General features: G+C 48.2%; 1 protein-coding gene across 2 annotated transcripts in view; it reads right to left on the bottom strand.

The window, feature by feature from the left end:
* The window catches only part of NDUFA3 (NADH:ubiquinone oxidoreductase subunit A3), a 191,985-nt gene that overhangs the window by 92,482 nt on the left and 81,986 nt on the right, over positions 1 to 17,517 (bottom strand). The gene's annotated exons all lie outside the window — the stretch shown is intronic.

Below are 17,517 nucleotides of genomic sequence, written 5' to 3'. Positions count from 1 at the left end.
CACAGTCCCAGACTGACACCCCCCCCCCCCCAACAGACAGGTCCCCACATAGATACACTTACCTCCTAATGGCGTGGGGAACCCGCACAGGCAAACAAGCCGCTGCACATGTGGCAGGGAGAGTCGCATCCAGGACGCAGAAAAAAATCGGGGTTAAGAAACCGCACAGCGTCCAGTGAGGTAGCCACCTCACCAATCATACCTGCACCAAACAGGGATGGGTCGTTCACTGTGCCAGGAGCGTTACCTGGCTGAACGCTCGATGGCAGGCTGGGAAGCCACTGACCCACAACCTGCGACCAGGGGGATCAGCCCGAGACCCAGCCCGCACGAATCCTCTTCATCAGAAGAACTAACTAATGCTGACAAAAAGAACAGCTAAGTAAAGAGAGAGAAAAAACTCAAACAAAAAATCAAAAAAGAAGATAAAGGCTGAGGCAAAATGCCCCAGCATAGAGAGATCCAGCTACTCCTGACAAGCTAGACATTGAAACTGAGATATGGATGCAGGAAGTAGGAGGGTATTGACTGAGGGGACCACCCCCTGGGGGTGGGATATGTTAAAAGCTTTAATGTTAACATATTCTGTTGCCTAGCTACTCCTTCGGAGCAAAGTCTAATACCCCATTGTGACGAATATGAAGATGGCGGCGACTGTCGGAGGACGTAAGAGAAACATTGCTGTCCTGTGCATAGGGGATGTGAAGGCAGGCATCCTTGATATCCATGGAGGCCAGAAGGTCCCCCCGATGCAGGGAGGCCACCACTGTGCAAATGGATTCCATCTTGAGATTTTGAACCTGCACGAAACAATTCCACTCCTTAAGTTCAGGATTGGACGCACCTTGTCCTCCTTCCTGGGTACTGTAAACAGGCGTGAAAAAAGCCCCAGAAAGGGTCCGCACACGGAACCAGAACTATTACTCCCTGTTGTACCAGGTCCCGTACTGCCCCCAAGAGAGCCAGTAAGTGATTGGGGGACAGCCTCACAGTGTAAGGGAAGAACCTTACCGGTGGGACAGAGCGAAACTCGAACTTGTATCCCGACCGCATGACCTCGTGAACCCATCTATCTTGAATCCGGGAGAACCATGGGTCCAGGGAACTGGCAAAGACGTCCCCCCCCACCCCACATATGGGTGGGGGCGCAGCTTCAGGCCGAAGTGGCCTTGTCCGCAGGTATGGAGAGATTTGATTTTTGTTTTCCAGACCAGGGTTGCTCGGAACCCCCCAAGGGAGCCTTGAAGTACTTTGCCTCATCAACTGACCCTGAGGGACGAAAGCACTCCCTGTGTGCTGAAAAGGAGAGTCCTCGTCAGCGACGTGGGTCCTCACCCTTGGCAGCCTAGGGGAGATAGGTACTCTTACCCCCAGGGTAAAGTCAGCCAAGGTAGCCTAAAACAGGCGATCCCGGGGGGGGGGGGGGGAGAGAGAGATCAGTTAAGCTTTCTTCTAACTGATCCACAGACCAGCACTTCGGCCACAACATGCGCTGGAGGACCACTGCCCAAAAGGACAAACTGCCCAGCATTGGAGCAGTGTCCAGTGCGGCAGCACAAACAATTGTAGCCCTTGCATCAGTTGGTCCAAAAGCTCTGAAACAGCATGGGGGAGTTGTCTCCCCACCAGATCACGGCGTAGTAGCGTAGCCCATTCAGTCAATGTTTGCGACAGCAGGGCACCCAGAAACACCGGTCTTAAAGCAGACCCGGCCAGGGCAACATATTGCGGGACACAGACTCCGCCCTCCGATCCAACGGATCCTTACAGGATGGGGAATCCTCCACCAAGATCATAGTAGCTCCCTGCAAACTGGCGGATCAACCCTAGGTGGCACAGTCCACTTGTTAATGAGGGACCCTGCAAAAGAATAGCACCTAGCATCCGCTCAGGCATCCTAGGGGAACGTTTGGATGGTCCCAATCTTTTTTGAGCATATTGGCAAAGTACGCTGCTCTGGAAGGCTCCTGAGTGCCAATGTAGCCTGCGCCTCAGTCGCAGTCCCAGCTGCGTTCTCCATTTTTACAGTATCACGCGCAGACATTAACAGTGCGTCCACCAGCGCCTAGTCTTGCGCGGCAGCGAAGGCAGAAAGGTCATCCTCACTATCAGAGAAGACAGGGCGCGAGGCAGTAGACCCGGCAGGGAGACCTGTGTCCGTAGAGACTGATGCAGACCCAGATTGAGGCATCAGATGAGGCAGAGGTAGGCGGAGGGCGGTTATTAGCACCGGCTCCAGCCGCGACATGAACGATTCCAGGACCGCCGAAAGTGCATCTATAGCCAGCCACGAACTGGGGGGGCCTGCGGCCACCTCGAGGGGGTCAGGTGGGGACACATGTTCATCAGGGTCCATGTTACACCAGGGGAACCCGTTCGCAAAGTTTGAGAAAAAAAAGTTTTTTTCTTTTAAATCGTCCCGCCGCGCTATAGAGCCCCAAGTGGTCAGGCAGCGCATACTAGAGAGCCCCAAGCAGAGAGAGAGACCCCCAAGGCTCACCAACCCACAGCCAGATGCACCAGAAGGCCCAGAGTGTCTCAGCAGTACGTGTCAGCAGCGATCCTCTTCCAAGGGAATGTCTGCCCGAGTCTGGGGAGGGGCTCGGGGCTCCATCCACATACACAATTCCAGAAACTCTCATACAGTGAAACTCATGCACTGAAATACGAGCCGGGTGTACCAAGATGCCCGCCGCCATGCAGAGCACATGTAGGTTACAAGAAAATGGCAGCCCCGCAGCGCTAAAAGGGGCCCCCCTGTGCCTACCCACGGATCGATCGGCAGATGGCCATGGAAAAACCGGTAGCCACCCCACCCCCCGCACGATCGTTCGGCCACCACCGGCGGTGCACCCCCCCCCCGTCCCCATCTGCGGCCTGTAACCCAGATTCAGCCCCCTGGAGTCACATCCCAACATCCCCCAGTAGTGAGGGGGGGGAGAGAAGGGGCAGATAGGCGGGGGGGGCATTACAGGACAGAGGTGAACCCGGGATCGTGAGGGTCCCGCGTCCACCCCAAAACCCGTCAGGGGGAGAGGGGGAACATTTTACTCACCATACGGGAACAGGCGGGCGCCAACTCCTGACAGAAGCCCTCTCCACCGAGGTGGGGGGGGGGCTGTCGGCCAAAAAGGACGCTGCGACTCAGGCTCAGACTGGCCATAGACGATAATTGCTTGTAGATCTCACAGGAACAATCCGGAGAAAAAAAAACTAGCCAAAAGAAAATTATCTAAAACAGCTTGCCAGGACCAGAGATCCCAGCAAGGAACTTAGGTCCCTTCTCCTGACTAGGCAGAAAAAAACTGGCATCCTATAGCAGGAAGTGAGAGGGTATACCCCCTGGGACTGCCCATAGGCGTAGCCAGAACTTCTTTCTGCCTAGTGTCCTACTCCTGTAGGGGGCAGTATAACCCTACTGAAATTAAATTAAGAAGTCTGCGTCTGTCAATGAGCGACAGAGAAAAACGGAACTACAGCTAGGAGAAGAATTTCCTTTGTTCCTTCCCTTAAACCTCTTTCCAAAAGAAAGAAAGGGATAATTCATCACGTGGTCAATCCGACCTTCAAGGACCGGGTCCCCCTTTTCTTAATGGGGTTCACTCCCTTGGACCTGTAGAGCCCCCTGCTAAAAACTCCTTGGGATAATAAAAAAAAAACAGGGTTTCATTACTAGGGTCATTACTAGGGTCCAGCGCCCAAATGGGTCACATTACAGGCAAAACGTCGGATCTTCTCTAGCCAAGGCTCGGGTACCACTCTTTTAGCGCTTAGCCATTTAAATGGATCCAATAGAACGCCCAACTACTGGGAAATCTTTTGAGATTTTGATGAGCTTTAACAGCCATGACCACCACCTTCAAGACACTGGCAAAAAAACTGAGGTTCTTCCTATATGGGAGCGGTTATATGAGAGGAACTACCTGTCTATTGGTTGCCAGTGTCCATTTACTTAAAAGTAGCGTATAACCCAGATAGTCATTATTACCTACTCTGTGTTCCCCGTGACGTACGATGAAGAAATATAATTTTTTTGTCAAAAAACCCCCCCTCACACCGCTGTGGGACTGCAAGTCCCACCGCACCAGCGGCGCTGATATAGCAGAAGAGGGAGCTGTATACCCCCAGGGACTCACCACCACCTATACAGAGCAGGATACAGAGAGCCCAGCTCTTTGCCATGCGACAATCAGAAAAGAAAAGGAAGCGCTGTCACTGTCACTAGAGGCCCACCACCACATCACTGCTCCACAGGCTACAAGAAAATGGTCGCCGCATTGACTTCTATGAGAAACTCCAAAAATATGGCACAAACATAGCTGTCGTGTCTGTATACAGCTATCCACAACAAAATGGCGGTGCTGCACCCAGGATACCAGACTAGCCTGTTAAGTAACTGTAGTCCAACAGGGGGGCCTGCACAGGGACTGCCACGCAGCAATGTGCCGCAGGAGCACCTGAAAATGAGCCGCCGGCGGCTTGCTCCCACCCTCCTCCAGCCCATCACCATAGCACATCCCACATAACAGCCCGTGCACCCCAAGGGGGAGGTGAGGGTGACCCAGCTAGAGAGGGGGGGGGGGACATGAGCAGATGAAGGCCACAAAAGGGGCCTGCCAACCTGAGGAAGGGCTCGCGTCCAGCAGGGAACCAGGTCCTTACTCCTGACTAGGCAGAAAAAACTGCCTCAGGGGTGTAGTTAAAACTGTATCTTCCTAATCCTGTGGAGAGAGCAGTACAAGCCCAAGGGTCTAAGAAGATATGGAGCTGTGTCCATCAGTGAACGAACGAGAAAAGGCAATTTATTCTTAAATATAAATAACCAACTATACGGTTAGGATGCAAAATCTCAAAACCACTCTGAGAATGACAGAAGAGATATACTGTATATACTATTAGAGGTTAAATCTGGTAAATATTGTCACTCAGATCAAATTTTTTATTTAAAGTAAAAAAAAAAAAAAATTAAAAATTTATTTTTAGACAGAACTGTAATATATTATGCATGACAGACTCCCTCGTCATAGACAGGTGGCTTGATAAAAGCTGCTCCTGCTGTCACTTATATATTGACATGTACGGATGGTGTACTGGGCTGTATGTGTGCTGCACTATATTTCCTGAAAGGTAAACAAATAATGCATTCTGTATGCAGCCCAACTAATCATCTGAACAACTAATCGATAATGAAAATAGTTGACAACTATTTTCATAATCAATTAGTTGTCGATTATAGGGCTGAAACAACGAATCAATTAATCGACAACTAATTGATTATGAAAATAGTTGTCAACTTATTATTATTGTAGGGCTGCAACTAACGATTACTTTCATAATCGATTAGTTGCCGATTATTTTTTCGATTAATCGATTAATCGGATAAAATCATAAAAAAACTCAATATGCCTTTTTTTCCAACACCAGTGATGGGGCACTGTTTACTCCCCCCCCCCCCCCCCCCCCCTGTGCAATACCAGTGATGGGGCACTGTTCCACCCCGGGCAACGCCAGTGATGGGGCACTGTTCCACCCCGGGCAACGCCAGTGGTGGGGCACTGTCCCCCCCCCCCCCCCGGGCAACACCAGTGATGGGGCACTGTTCCCCCCCGGGCAACACCAGTGATGGGGCACTGTTTACTTCCCCCCCCCCCCGGCAACACCAGTGATGGGGCGCTGTTTACCCCCCCCCCGGCAACACCAGTGATGGGGCATTGTGTGGGAATAAAATCAAGTAACATTTGCAGGGCACATAATGCTCCCAGTACTTTGAGAGCCGGTTCACACTTGTGCGGCTGCGGAGATCGCATGTAATTCAGAGCGCACTGCTCCTTCATTACATGCGATCTCATGTGCGGTGCGAATTTCAGCCATACACTTTGTATGGCTGAATTTGCACTGCATCCGCACCAAAGACGCACATGAGGCATTTTTTGAGCCGCATCAAAAACGGATCACACAGTGGTTCACACTTGTGCGATCCGATTCTGTGCGAACTGTCAGATCGCACTGCGATATGCAATCAAACTGGGGGTGTCGTTAACTTTTAATTGACACCCCCTGCTTATCGTATATGGCAGTGTGAACTACCAGAGGTGCGGATGCGATGCGGGAACAGGCTGCATATTCACCGCATTCCCGCATCGCAGAAGTGTGAACCGAGCCTTCTACCAAAACTTTTTTATTTTTTTAATTAAGCTGCTATATACTGTAAATATAATACACACTTATCTAGATAAAAGAGTTAATATTCCTTATAAGGTGCAATATTATAATAGAAAAATAAGTGAATAAAAACATCCATGTCAGCCATAGATATGAAATAGGGAGCATAGAAAGACCCCCTATATGTGCTATATGGACGTTTTTAATCACTTATTTTTCTATTATAATATTGCACTTTATAAGGAATATTAACTCTTATCTGGATAAGCTTTTTATTGTTTGGCAGGGCTGCATTGCAGGGACAGGAGTCACAGGACACGGTGACTGTAGCACTGTAATCTCGGCACTCACACGTGCTGCTGCTTCCGAGTTCTCTCCCTCGATCTGACTGACTCACTCACTGACGTCAGGAAATGGGCGGAGAGAAAAGGCAGAGAGGAAAGGAGGAGGGAGGGGGAGGTCACGGAAGTCCCGAGCAGTGAGAGACAGCAAGTGCAGCCGACGGCTTCACAGAGGAGAAAGGCAGCTAAAGTCAGGAATGCAGCGCAACTAATCGGAGGATCAACTAATCGATAATGACAATCGTTGACAACGATTGTAATTATCGATTATTATCAATTTTGTCGATTAGTTGTTTCAGCCCTATATTATTGCATTATTTACATAACAGGATATACAGTGCAGCACACAAACAGCTCAGTACACCCTCCATACATGCCAATATACACAGTACAGCACACATACAGCTCAGTACACCGTCCCTACATGTCAGTATATATAGTACAGCCCACCTACAGCTCCATACACCCTCCATACATGTCAGTATACACAGTGCAGCACTGTGACAGCAGTCACTTTGGCTGGGGGGCCCGTGGAAACCAGCTTACTTTAGCGATGTTGAGAAATCCCTCTCTCAGCTCCCTAGGCCCCTATTAGGGAAACAGGAAGACAGACCAAGAAAAAGGACAACTACCTAATAAACACAGAATATGGTTTGGATTACTTCAAATGGGATAGTAATATTTATCAACAATATACCTCAAGAAATATATGAAGATTTTTTTCCTACTTTACACTGTGAGAACTATAGCCTGTTGCCATGAAGTCTGTGACTCCTAAATAATCAAAGCATTGCTTAGATGTGGGATTCCATGTACTTCAAGCCGGACAGTCTGCTACTGGGGTCTGCTGCTATTGTCTGTGTTAATACTTAGGATAATGTGTAATGTATTTTGTTTTAGCCTTGTTGCAGTGCTGAGTTAATTGCCATGTTCATTATCACATAGTCTAGATGTGGATTCCCATTCACCTATTGTTTTTGTCCAGATGGCTAGGTAATTAGTTCACCTTAATTAAATGTCTGTACACAATTTCATCTGCAAGGCATAATGTAATCAGGCACCTGACCTGGTGGGGTAATCTGATCAGGAGGAGGATGTCCTCCTGTGTGGTATATTTTGTGTGGGAATCTGTTTAATAAAGGTTCCAGATCTATACAAGCTAAGTTCTGGCTAGTTTTGTATGGGGCGCTGTAATATCTGATATCTATGTTCAAGACTGAAGGAAGCAGTATTCTGACTGAAGCACACAAGCACATTGTGGGGTCCTGGTTCCGTTATAAGCACACATACAGCTCAGTACACCCTCCCTTAGAGATGAGTTTGAGCATGTACGGATCCCAGCTGCACAGGAAGGCGACACTGCACACGGCTAATCACAGACAGTGAGAAATTTCCCGATCTGTGCAGCTGGATCCGTCTCTCTGCTGTCTCAGTGTGTTTAAGATCCTGAACACGCCAGAGCCCATTCCTACCCTTCATACAGTGCCTTGCGAAAGTATTCGGCCCCCTTGAACTTTGCGACCTTTTGCCACATTTCAGGCTTCAAACATAAAGATATAAAACTGTAATTTTTTGTGAAGAATCAACAACAAGTGGGACACAATCATGAAGTGGAACAAAATTTATTGGATATTTCAAACTTTGTTAAATAAAAAACTGAAAAATTGGGCGTGCAAAATTATTCAGCCCCTTTACTTTCAGTGCAGCAAACGCTCTCCAGAAGTTCAGTGAGGATCTCTGAATGATCCAATGTTGACCTAAATGACTAATGATGATAAATAGAATCAACCTGTGTGTAATCAAGTCTCAGTATAAATGTACCTGCACTGTGATAGTCTCAGAGGTCCGTTTAAAAGCGCAGAGAGCATCATGAACAAGGAACACACCAGGCAGGTCCGAGATACTGTTGTGGAGAAGTTTAAAGCCGGATTTGGATACAAAAAGATTTCCCAATCTTTAAACATCCCAAGGAGCACTGTGCAAGCGATAATATTGAAATGGGAGTATCAGACCACTGCAAATCTACGAAGACCTGGCCGTCCCTCTAAACTTTCAGCTCATACAAGGAGAAGGCTGATCAGAGATGCAGCCAAGAGGCCCATGATCACTCTGGATGAACTGCAGAGATCTACAGCTGAGGTGGGAGACTCTGTCCATAGGACAACAATCAGTCGTATACTGCACAAATCTGGCCTTTATGGAAGAGTGGCAAGAAGAAAGCCATTTCTTAAAGATATCCATAAAATGTGTCGTTTAAAGTTTGCCACAAGCCACCTGGGAGACACACCAAACATGCGGAAGGTGCTCTGGTCAGATGAAACCAAAATCAAACGTTTTGGCAACAATTCAAAACGTTATGTTTGGCGTAAAAGCAACACCGCTCATCACCCTGAACACACCACCCCCACTGTCAAACATGGTGGTGGCAGCATCATGGTTTGGGCCTGCTTTTCTCCAGCAGGGACAGGGAAGATGGTTAAAATTGATGGGAAGATGGATGGAGCCAAATACAGGACCATTCTGGAAGAAAACCTGATGGAGTCTGCAAAAGACCTGAGACTGGGACGGAGATTTGTCTTCCAACAAGACAATGATCTAAAACATAAAGCAAAATCTACAATGGAATGGTTCACAAACAAACATATCCAGGTGTTAGAATGGCCAAGTCAAAGTCCAGACCTGAATCCAATCGAGAATCTGTGGAAAGAACTGAAAACTGCTGTTCACAAACGCTCTCCATCCAACCTCACTGAGCTCGAGCTGTTTTGCAAGGAGGAATGGGCAAAAATTTCAGTCTCTCGATGTGCAAAACTGATAGAGACATACCCCAAGCGACTTACAGCTGTAATCGCAGCAAAAGGTGGCGCTACAAAGTATTAACTTAAGGGGGCTGAATAATTTTGCACGCCCAATTTTTCAGTTTTTCATTTGTTAAAAAAAGTTTGAAATATCCAATAAATTTCGTTCCACTTCATGATTGTGTCCCACTTGTTGATTCTTCACAAAAAATTACAGTTTTATATCTTTATGTTTGAAGCCTGAAATGTGGCTAAAGGTCGCAAAGTTCAAGGGGGCCGAATACTTTCGCAAGGCACTGTACATGTCAGTATACACAGTGCAGCGCACATACAGCTTAGTATACCCTCCATACATATCAGTATACACAGTGCAGTACACATACAGCTTAGTATACCCTCCATACATGTCAGTAAGCTTGTGAATGTGAGGAGCAATGTCTCATGGGACATGTAGTCCTGGCAAGGAAAATAAAGTGATTTTATGTGATTCTAAGGGCAGATTTTATTTTTTTTTTTACCTTGCTGTATAGGGGAACTCTATATTCTACTTCGCCGCTTGCCATAGGGGCACTCTTAACAAGGAGGAGCAAGAAGCGCTGACAGGGCACCCCAGAAGAGGAAGTACGAGTACTGATACTCCTCGATATCAATTAATGATACTTATTTTTAATGTTGCGACAGTTTTTTTTGACAAATGAAAAATTACCATTTCTTTATAAATATGAACAGTTCTTCTGTAGCTTTGAAATTGCGCTACTTTAGCGTGATTTCAGAGGCGCAGATCAGTGCGATTTGGACCTCAGATTTCTTTGCGGCTTACGACTTCATTTAACAGAACCTTAATGCAAGTGAATAGAATTACTAAAAAGGTATCAGTTTTAGTATCAGAGCATTTGCAAGAGTGCAAATGCTTAGTATCCGACACCGGTATCGGTGCAACACTAGTATATATACTGTATCTCTTCTATTATTAGTGTACATTAAATATTTTGTTCCCTCACAATATAGCTACAAAGTCTGAATGGACTCTCTGCACACTGCTACACCCTTTCAAGCAAACAATGCAATGAAAAACATGGATATTTAGTTCACATATAGTCCCATCTAGAATTTGTAGTGTTATGCCTAGTCTACTCCTGTCGATGGCACATAACCCAACAGTGAAGAAGCATTGAGAGCTGCGTCCATCAGAGGACAATAGAGAAATATGGAATATTTAGTTCACATATAGTCCATCCAGAATTTGTAGTGTTATATGTGGTTACACCCCTTTAGCACCTGATAGTTTAAATAAACATGTACAAGCTATTGGGATCTGAGCACAGGTATATCTATTCTCTGTTGTAACGCAGGTCAGTGACCCCATCTGAACCCAGCAGCTCTCCCCCATCTTGGGTCTTTATGCCCCAGGTAGGCATGGTGTCCACCGTATAATTTGCATTGGCAAAGCAGTGTAGGACTGGCCATAAGAGGGATTACTTTGGCGCAGTTGGTCAGCTTAAACATGTATTGCAATATATGTGAACTAAAAAATACAATTTTTGTAAGATCTTACCGTAAAAATGGATTTTTGTAAAATCTTACCGTAAAATCCTTTTCTCTTAAGCTCATTGAAAGACGCAGTCCTCTTGATTAATAACACATTGGGTTATACTGCCCTCTACAGGAGTAGGACACTAGACGGAAGGAAAACGTTCTGGCCACACCTTAGGGGCAGTCCCAGAGGGTATATCCTCTCTCTCTCTGCTACAGGAAGTCAGTTATGTCACAAAGCAGTGTCAGAGAATTTAACCCAACCCAACTCAAAAGTAGAGGGGCGGGTACTGCGTCTGTCAATGAGCTTAAGAGAAAAGGATTTTACGGTAAGATTTTACAAAAATCCATTTTTCTCTGTCGCTCATTGACAGACGCAGTCCTCTTGATTAATAACACATTGGGACGTCCCAAAGTAGTGCCACAAATGAGGGGTGGGATAACAGAAAAATTCAAATCTAGAAGGCCCAACCGGTGCCGACTAGAAGTCTTAAAGGCTCATTTAAATCAAATGATGAGACTCAACTGAAAATCCACCGGAAAAAAACCCTCGAGGTAGACCACCGGTCTCCTCAAATTGCGGCCTGCAGAACCTTGCGGCCAAAAGAGGCATCCGACGATGCCATCACATCAACTTTATAAAATTTTGTAAAGGTATGAACCGACGACCAGGTAGCCGCCTTGCATACCTGGACCACTGACACCTGATGGCGGAAGGCCCAGGAAGCACTAAGCGCCCGAGTGGAGTGCGCCTTGACAGGGAACGGAGGATCCCCACCCTTAATAGAATAAGCCTGCACCACCGTCTGTCTGATCTATTTGGAGATAGTCGCGGCAGAAGCAGGCAACCCCTTTTTGGGGCCATCCGTGATCACAAAAAGTGAATCCGTTTTACGAAACGGGTCCGTAGTCTTCAGGTATACCCTGATTGCCCGAACCACATCCAAGGAATTTAACGCACACTCCCGAGGATGACTGGACTTAGGACACAGGGAAGGCAATACAATGTCTTCATTCAGATGAAACTCTGAAACCACTTTAGGAAGGAAGGATGGATTCGGACGAAGAACCACCTTATCCCTATGAACCACCAGATATGGGGAACGACAAGATAATGCGGCCAGTTCTGACACCCTGCGTGCAGAAGAGATAGCCACCAAGAAGGCCACCTTCTGGGATAATGTAAGCAAGGGAATCTCCCCAATATCTTCAAAGGGAGGTTTCTGAAGAACCGACAACACTAAATTAAGATCCCAGGGCGGTAAGGGTGCGCGCACTGGCGGAGCCAGGTGTTGCACCCCCTGGATTAAATTCCGCACCAAGGAATGAGTAGCCAAAGGTTTCTGAAAGAAGATTGCTAACGCTGAAACCTGACCCTTGATAGTGCTCAAGGACAGCTTCTGCTCAACCCCCTGTTGCAGAAAGGCCAAGATTCGGGCCACCGAATAGGTACGTGGGGGAAATCCAAGCGATTCACACCACGCAATATAAGACCTCCATGTGCGATAATAGACTTTGCTGGAAGTCGCCTTCCTTGCTTTGATAAGAGTAGGAATAACTGAAGCTGACAAACCCTTGTCTTTCAGTACCGGAGTCTCAATGGCCAGGCCGTTGAAGCCAGCAATTGTAAAGCAAGATGGAAGACTGGTCCGTGAGACAGCAGATCCTCCTTGAGAGGAAGTCTCCAAGGAGCGTCCACGACTAGCCTCACGGTGTCCCAGTCTGTGTCGGTGTCCCAGGCTCGACGAGGTCCGTCCGGAGTTCCCAGGATAACTGGAATTCCCTCCACCTCTATTCTGCAAGGAAGTTCCCGCAGTAACCTGAGAGGATGGAAGACATACCGTAGCTGATACTGCCCCCACGGGACGATCATCGCGCTTTTTGCATTCACTAGAGGATCGCGGGCGCGTGCTACCAACCTCCGCACCTTCCTGTTGAGCCGAGATGCCAACAGATCCACACCCGGGGTGCCCCAATGAAGGCTCCGCTGGTGAAATACCTCTGGATGAAGGGATCATTCCCCTTAATCTAGAGTCTGACGGCTGCGATAGTCTGCCTGCCAATCCCCTAGGTGATTGACCTAAGCCACAGCCGTGGCCAACTGGATCCGAACCGGGCTCCCCTGGAGCTGCTCGGTCCAGTAAATCAGACAAAGTCTGATCATTCTCAGTTCCCACACATTTATCGGAAACCTGGATTCTATCGGAAGGAGTAACTTCCCCTGGGTGAGCATTGGAGACCGAAGCCTCCAGACCAGAGACTCCCTGGTCCGTTCGCTCAACCGGATCCGATTGTCCAGGGAATCAGGATTCCGATTCCATTAAAAAGAATCTCCTTTAGAAGAATTCTCCTGGAGGGAACTGGAAATGGCCTTTGAAAAAAAATGAAGAAAACGTTCTGCTCAAGGAACGGGAACTACCGCTCCCTGTAGCATATGAATGTTGGAAGGGAAGAATCGCATCGGTAGAGTGATCGAAACTCGATCCTGTATCCTGACCGCACGGCCTCCTGAACCCCTTCGTCCGGGCTTTAGGAAGGTCATGGATCTGGAAACCGGTGAAGACGTCCCCCCACCCCAGAGATGGGTGGGGGCGCACCTTCAGGCTGTATTGGTTTTATCTTCAGGCTTGGCTGAGCCGGACTTTTGTTTACCCGACCAGTGTCCTTTGAAACCCCCTGAAGGAGTTTTGCCCTTCTCGCTCGCCCCAGCGGAGCGAACAAACCTTTTATGAGCGGTAAAGGAAGGTCCTCGCCTGCTGCGAGGTCCTTTGCCCTTAGCAGTCTGTGGCAAAAAAGTGCTCTTGCCCCCAGTGACATCCTTTATAATCTCATCTAAGGTGGCCCCAAACAGGCGATCCCCCTGAAAAGGGAGATTAGTCAAAGTTTTCTTGGAACCTAGATCCGCCGACCAGCACTTTAACCACAATACACGTCTGAGGACCACTGCTGACATAGATGCATGCCCTAACAGGGGAGTGGCATCCAGGGCGGCGTCACAGATGAACTGTAGTCCTTGTATAATTTGCTCCATCAAATCAGATGCTGCCAGGGGGATACTTCTCCCCTTTAAGTCACGGCGTAACAATTTGGCCCATTCTGTTAATGTTTGTGAAACTAAACCAATGGCAACCACTGGCCTAAAGGTTGACCCTATCAGGGAAAAAATGGTGCGGGACTCCGATTTTACCTTTCGATCCACCGGATCCTTAAAGGACGGAGCATCCTCCAACGGGATAACAGAAGTTTTATTTAGTCTGGAAATCGGTGGGTCCACCACTGGTGGTACCGTCCATTTCTTAATGAGGGATTCCTCAAACGGATAGTGCCTAGCAATGCGTTTAGAAACAGCAAGGGCTCGTTTCGGGTGATCCCATTCCTCTTTAATCTTATTGCCAAAACATTTGGGTAAAGGAAAAACCTTCGCCATTTTGGCACGTTTACTAGTACCGAAAGGAATTTCCATCTCGGTTACCTCTGCCGGTATAAAGCCTTAAGGTTTCCCGGACAGACACAACTAGTGCGTCCACCAACGCTTCTTCTTGTGCTATGGCGGAGGCAGGAACGTCCTCCTCACTGTCTGAGGAGACATTACCTGAGACCGCAGCCCCAGAAGAGGGACCTTCAGCTGCAGTGACCGGCTCAGAATCCGAATCTGAAGTATCAGATGAAATAGGGGTAGGCGGGGGTCGCTTTCTTGACCCCCGTCCCTGACAGGCCACCTCCACCCGGGATACCAAAGACTCCAAAACTGTTGATAATGCATCAATTACAAGTGGGGTACTGGAGGGTCCTGCGGCCACCTCGAGGGGATCAGGTGGGGATACATGTGTGGCAGGGTCCATGATTATACAAGACACTTGCCAGCGACAAAAAAATTGCCAAGTAAAAAAAAAATTTTTTTTTTTCTTTGTAATCCCCCAGCGCAACAGCGCCCCTCAGAGTTACCTGCTTTTTTGGACCCCACAGAGAGAGAGAGAGAGACCCCAAGACTCACCACCTGATGCACAGAAGTTTTCTATCAACCTGCCTCAGCGCTGTCCTGTTACAAACAGGAAGTCTTTGGCCCTTCTTCCCGGGTAAAGAAGGCGGCTCCGCCCCTTTACACGCCTCCCGGCGCCTCCCCTGTCTCTCCACGAGGTGGCTGGTCATCTCCAAAATGGCCGCCCCCATGCTGGAGACACGAGGCTACGCCAAGATGGCGGCCCCGCGCGACCTGCGGGAAAATGGCGGCGGCCTGTGGAAGATGGCAGCGGCCTGCTGCGGCCTATGAGTGAGCTATCGGCCTATGCAGCCTGAGGGAGGATGGCGCGGGAGGATGGAGGCCTGCGGATGGCGGTAGTCCAGGCACAGGCATCGGTCTGTCTTGCAATCTTATCAGGTAGGATGCTCTTTGTATATGGCCATCATCACAGTATTGCCACTGACCTTAGTCATAGTCCCTTAACAGTGCCCACTATACAGTGACTTTAGATAGTCAGCTCCCAAACCAAGCCTCCTGGTCTTTTATTCACACAATCACACTCAATTGGGGGATCTGTGACCTGTTATAGGATAGAGGGGAGACCCAGGATCCTGAGCGTCCGACCATCCCAGGGAGGGGCCCGCGTTCACCAACAAACCCGTCAGGGGGAGAGGGGAAACATTCTACTCACCATACCGGAACCAGGCGGGCGCCAACTCTTGACAGAACCCCTCTCCACCGAAGTGGGGGGCTGTCGACCAATACGGATGCCGTGATTCAGTTTCCAACTGGTCGTTGGCGTCCAGGCGAGACGTTTAACTCGCAGGGTCAGTCCCCGTCCAGTGGGACTATGTCGCGGCCGACCCAGCGCGGAGCTAGGGACTGCACGCGCTCGCAGGCTGACTGGGGTGACCACTGGATCTCAACATCCAGCCCGTCGCCCAGTTCAGCGTGTACTTGCTTGAAGATCTCACAGGAACAACTGGAGAAAAAAAAAAGTTGTCTATTAAAAGTCTTTCTAAAAAAAAATCTTGCCAGGACCAAGATCCCAGCAAGGAACTTAGGTCCTTACTCCTAACTAGACAGAAAAAACTGACTTCCTGTAGCAGAGAGAGAGAGAGAGAGAGAGAGAGAGAGGATATACCCTCTGGGACTGCCCCTAAGGTGTGGCCAGAACGTTTTCCTTCCGTCTAGTGTCCTACTCCTGTAGAGGGCAGTATAACCCAATGTGTTATTAATCAAGAGGACTGCGTCTGTCAATGAGCGACAGGGTAATCTTTTTCTCCGATGTCCATTGACAGACGCAGCCTCATCTTCGTGAGCTGTGTGGGTTATGCTGCCACCTGCTGGAGTAGTCTAGGCAGTACATTAGTACAAAGTTTTACATATACACACACCCACTGGGCTGTCCCTTCAGACATAACCCTCACAGACATCAGCTTAGTTGCAAGCAATGAAGACAAAAAAAAACATCCCCATCAGAGGGGCAGGTGCTGCGTCTGTCAATGGACATCAGAGAAAAAGATTTTACGGTAAGATCTTACAAAATCTTATTTTCTCCATCGTCCATTGACAGACGCAGGAGCTGTGAGGGACGTCCCAAAGCAGTATAGTCATGAGGGGAGGGAAAAACACAACCAGAAAGAAACGTAAACTCCAAAAGGCTAAACCTAGCCAACTTGGTAACATGAAGCTCAACCAACAAAACATGAGCTCACCCAGGTAAAAAAGACCCACTAAGAGAATAAGGAAAAAAACATCTTGTGAAACAGCAGCCTGCAAAACCTTGCGGCCAAAAGAGGCATCCAAAGAAGCCAACAAATCCACCTTGTTAAATTTGATAAAGGTGTGCACAGACGACCAAGTCGCTGCCTTACAAACTTGTACGACCGAGGCCCGATGGCGAAAAGTCCAAGAGGCCTTCAGCGCTCTAGTAGAATGCGCCTTCACAGTGAAAGGAGGAAACTGACCCTTGAGTGAATAAGCCAACATGTATTGTGTTTTTATGTTTTTAGTCCCGAAGTGCAAAACCTTACACTTCTCCACGTTAAACCTCATTTGCCATGTCGTTGCCCACCCTGTTATTTTGTCCAGGTCATTCTGTAGGATATCTGCTTCATGCTGTGCAGTTATTGCCCTGGCCAATTTTGTGTCATCTGCGAAAACTGATAACTAACTACTGATCCCGTCCTCAATGCTGTTTATGAATAAATTGAACAAGGTTGGTCCCAGGACTAAGCCCTGGGGAACCCCGCTTACTACCTCAGACCAGTCTGAGTATGCGCTGTTTATTACCACCCTTTGGACTCTGCCTTTTAGCAAGTTCCGTATCCAAGAGCAAACCCTGCTGTCGATACCTGCAGACCTTATTTTATAAATTAAGCGCTTGTGGGGAACTGTATCAAACGCCTTAGAGAAATCCAAGTACACCACATCCACTGGTCTGCCCCCATCTAGCTCACAGCTCACCTCCTCGTAGAATGCTAAGAGATTGGTTTGACAAGAACGCCCATTTGTAAACCCGTGCTGATTACCGCTGATGATGTTGTTGTCATTAGCAAACTCTACGATATAGTCCCTTATCATCCCCTCCAGTAGTTTACATACTACTGATGTCAAACTGACAGGCCTATAATTTCCCGGGATATGCCTCTGGCCCTTTTTGAATATCGGAATCACGTTAGCCTTCCTCCAATCCCCTGGTACATCTCCTGTCCTAATA

This window comes from Pelophylax lessonae, assembly GCF_965119305.1.
Source record: "Pelophylax lessonae genome assembly, chromosome: 12".
Lineage (NCBI taxonomy): Eukaryota > Metazoa > Chordata > Amphibia > Anura > Ranidae > Pelophylax > Pelophylax lessonae.
The sequence above is the reverse complement of the archived record's forward strand: the minus strand, read 5'-3'. Positions and strand labels throughout refer to the sequence as shown.